Here is a 3,938-nt window from a genome sequence, read left to right on the forward strand (position 1 = left end):
TGAGTACACTGCCTCGCACATGCATAACACTCAATAATAAATTGTAGCCACTAGTACTATGTAATGATGTCTATATCAGCATATATAAAAAGCCAGCTACCTATGGACCAGAGACCAGAACACCAGGCCCCTCGCCCAGGCTGGCCCCACCCCCCACCTCCCACCCCACCGCTGTGGGCTGAATGGGCAGTGGTTTCATGAGTGCGCTTGAGACCGGCATGGTCATGGCAGCGGCTGGACTCCTGAAACTTCACTGATTCCAAATAGCAAACAGCTATCAACTCCAACACAGAAAAATCCTCTCCAACTAGAGGCCTTGGACGATGCCATTCAGCTAAAGGAAACACCACCTAAGGAGGAGCTAGAAAAGCCGGAAGTATGCGAGCAGAGGATTGTGGGATTGTGAAGGACACCTGGGTGCCTACCGCTAGAGCAGCGGTTCTCAACCTGTGGGTCGCGACCCCTTTGGCAGTCGAACGACCCTTTCACAGGGGTCGCCTAAGACCATCTTGCATATCAGATATTTACATTATGATTCATAACAGTAGCAACATTACAGTTATGAAGTAGCAACAAAAATAATTTTATGGTTGGGTCACAACATGAGGAACTATATTTAAAGGGCCAGAAGGTGGAGAACCACTGCGCTAGAACCTGAGCCTGTTATAGCGCATGTAACATAGTCAGCCCTGTCGTCCTCGGTCTCGCATTGTGACTTCTGGCAGGAAATTATTTCTGTTGAGGTTTGCTGGTCCCTTGCAGCGAGGAAGATCAGAATTAAAGGTTTCGTTTCTGACCTTGGTTTGAAGCAGAGGACAGGAGCCACGAGTAAGACCAGCTCTACGAGGAGTAACACACGCACCTCCCAGAACTGCAGATGAAGCGCACCAGCACCGCAATCGAAGCCTGCAATGAAACCATAAGATCTCCGAAGAGCAGGGCCAGACTCAAGAGAAGTGCAGCAAGGAGTACCTGGAGCGCTTCCGGCGTGAGGGCCATGAGGGCAATGAAAAACCGATGCAGAGGATCCTGCTCAACTCAGAACGGCTCAAGTCTCGCATCACCGAGATCCACAAGATCCGCGTGAAGCTGGAACAGGAGCTGTGGACACAGACCTTGGACAACTGGGAGATCCATAAGCACATGAACAGCCTGAAGCCAGACCTCATGCAGCTGCGCACGATCGGAGGCCAGTACCTGGTATGGCTCCCACAGAAAGGCGCCCGGCAGAAGAAAATCAACGAGTGGTTGGGAATCAAAAATGAGACTGAAGACCAGTATGTACTGATGGAGGATGAGGATGACCCCCCCTCCCCCACCTTGAGGAAGGAACCTGGTATGTGGAGAAGATCAGCCGCAGGAAGGCTGAGGAAATGCTGAACGGCAAGCGGGATGGTACCTTCCTCATCAGTGAAAGGAGCCAGCAGGACTTCTATGCCTGCTCTGTGGTGGTCGACAGCAATACCCAGCACTGTGACATCTACCACACAGAGCCACTTTCTTGGGTTTTGTGGAGCCCTACAATCCAAGGGTCTCTGAAGGAGCTGGTGCTGCATGACCACCACACCTCCCTCATGCAACACAATGATGCACTTACCCTCACACTGGCACATCCCGTGGGATCCCCAGGCCCTGGACCTGCCCCCTCCCCCTCACACACACACAGCCCAGTGACTCATACAGAGCAGGACCCCATCTTTCTGTCTGTCTGTCTCTCTTCTTTGTGAATCTTTCTCTTTCTCACTCTCTCTCTTGCTTTCTCTGAGTCTTTCTCTTCCTGTCACTCTTTCTATCCCTATCTCTGTCCTCTCTGTCTTAGTCTCTGTACCTCTAAGTCTCTGTTAAAGGAGCATACCTCCTCCACCCCATGCCCCCTTTCCCCATGGGCACTGCCCTCCCCTAGCTCTGGCTTCCCCTACCAGTTCCTTCAGTTCCCCCAAGCTCCCCCTACCTCTACCCGCCATGTTTACAAAGGCCCCTGAGGTGCTCAGCCCCAGCCTGGTGCCCTGATTTTTAAGCCATAAACCTGGGGTCAGAGCTGGAAGGAACTTCGCTGGGCCACTTCCAAGAACCTCAGCTGTGACATTTGGGGCCAGGTAGGTCCCACCCCACAGACCCATCTTCCCCTCCAAACCCTGAAGTGAAACCCACACCAGTTACCCTCACATGGAACTGCTGCCCAGAAGCCCTGCTCCCCAAAAAGCAAAATTATTAAAAACTAGAGGCCTGGTGCATGAAAACTCATGCACTGGATGGGGGTCCCTCAGCCCGGCCTGCCTCCTCTCACAGTCTGGGAGCCCTCAAGGGCAGGAGGCAACCTGGCAATCAGGGGAAGGCAACACCCCATCACACTTCTGCTGCTGCCACTGCCCGCAGCACAAGCCTCGGTCGGCCCTGGTTACCTGAGCCTTGGGTGGCCCTGGGCAACTGGGGGACTGAGGGCGGGTCTGGCCACACCATGCTCCTGCCAACCCCTGTCCCCCAGCGGGGCTGAAAGAACTGGGGGACTCTGGCAGGACTGAGGGGACTGGGCACCGCCATCTTTGTGGTGGTGTGACAGTCAATTTGCATATTCCCTCTTTATTACATTAGATAACCTCAAGAGCTGGATCCTATCTAACCCTAGGCTTCCCACGAACCGAGGCTGCTGCAGGTACTGCTGGGCCAGACGAGATGTACCACTGCCCACAGCACCTCCACTCGATGCAATTTCAAGACTTCTCCTCGATCATGTTAGGTTCTGATTTTATTTCCTTGACTGTAAACCCATTTTCTCCTCTTTTGAGACAAGAAACCTGGTTTTGTCCCAAAAACCAGCTAGGCTGGCAGGTGGGTTTTATATTGTACGTTGATACTGATGTGGATATAAAACATTGAACTAAAAAAGTAAAAAGGAAAATGGGATAGTGACAAATAAGAAACTTTGGAGACAGTGAAGGGCTGTTTGTCCAGACTGTTGAGAGCTAAGAATTAGAGTTTGATTGGGCTAGAAATCCTGCTAATAGCACCTGATGCCTGAAATCTAAAATAAAATAAAAAGAAGCTGGAGTTTTAGGGGCAAAATCCAGCAGCTGGGCAAGTGGTTAGGGGTGATCAGGCAGGCAGGCGAGCGGTTAGGAGCCAGTGGGATTGGGCTTAAACCGGCAGTCGGACATCCCCCAAAAGGTCCTGGATTGCAAGAGGGTGCAGGCTGGGCTGAGGGACCTCCTCCTATGCATGAATTTTGTGCACCAGGCCTCTAGTATAATAATGAGAATCCAAAGACTTCCTTTTTCTGATTTCACCACAAATTTCTAGTTGAAAAGGCTGCCTTGAGATTGCTTCACACTTGCTGGGGCTTTTGTGTCACACAGGCAAGCATGAAGCATGTCATTCTGGAGAAATCGTAGAGGTAAAACAGAGGTGCAAGAAGGGCAAACACTAAAACATGCAGGAGGCCCCTCTACCTGTCCCGATTCCAACAATGGGGGTTCTGCCACCTTACAACCAAAGAGAAGAGCTACAAATCGCCAATCTCCAGAACACCTACTTCATACAGATCTTCAGTGTCCTCCTGATCTTACTCAGATCTTGAAAGGGACCTATATGTCAAAGGCTGGTCACTAATCAACTCCCCCTTCTAATAAATCATTACTTTTGGAGGGTTTTTAAAGTCCACTTAACCCTTTATCATTAATATATTTTCTGTAGTGAAAATTCAAATTTAGCATTAACCCTGGCCAGGTTGCTCAGTTGGTTGAACTGTCGTCCTGCACTCCAAAAGGTTACAGGTTCAATTCCCAGTCAGGGCACATATCTAGGTTGTGGGTTCCATGCCTGGTCAGAGTGTGTACGGGGAGGCAACTGATCAATGTTTCTGTCACATTGGTGTTTCTCTCTCTCTCTCTCTCTCTCTCTCTCTCTCTCTCTCTATCAATAAAAACATATCCTCCAGTGAG

The 3,938-nt window shown here is 50.6% G+C and overlaps 1 pseudogene; it reads left to right on the forward strand.

The window, feature by feature from the left end:
• Nucleotides 1-378: 378 nt before the first annotated feature.
• Nucleotides 379-3,389, forward strand: LOC102761063 (annotated as a pseudogene).
• Nucleotides 3,390-3,938: the final 549 nt, after the last annotated feature.

Source organism: Myotis davidii, unplaced genomic scaffold, assembly GCF_000327345.1.
Source record: "Myotis davidii unplaced genomic scaffold, ASM32734v1 scaffold792, whole genome shotgun sequence".
NCBI lineage: Eukaryota > Metazoa > Chordata > Mammalia > Chiroptera > Vespertilionidae > Myotis > Myotis davidii.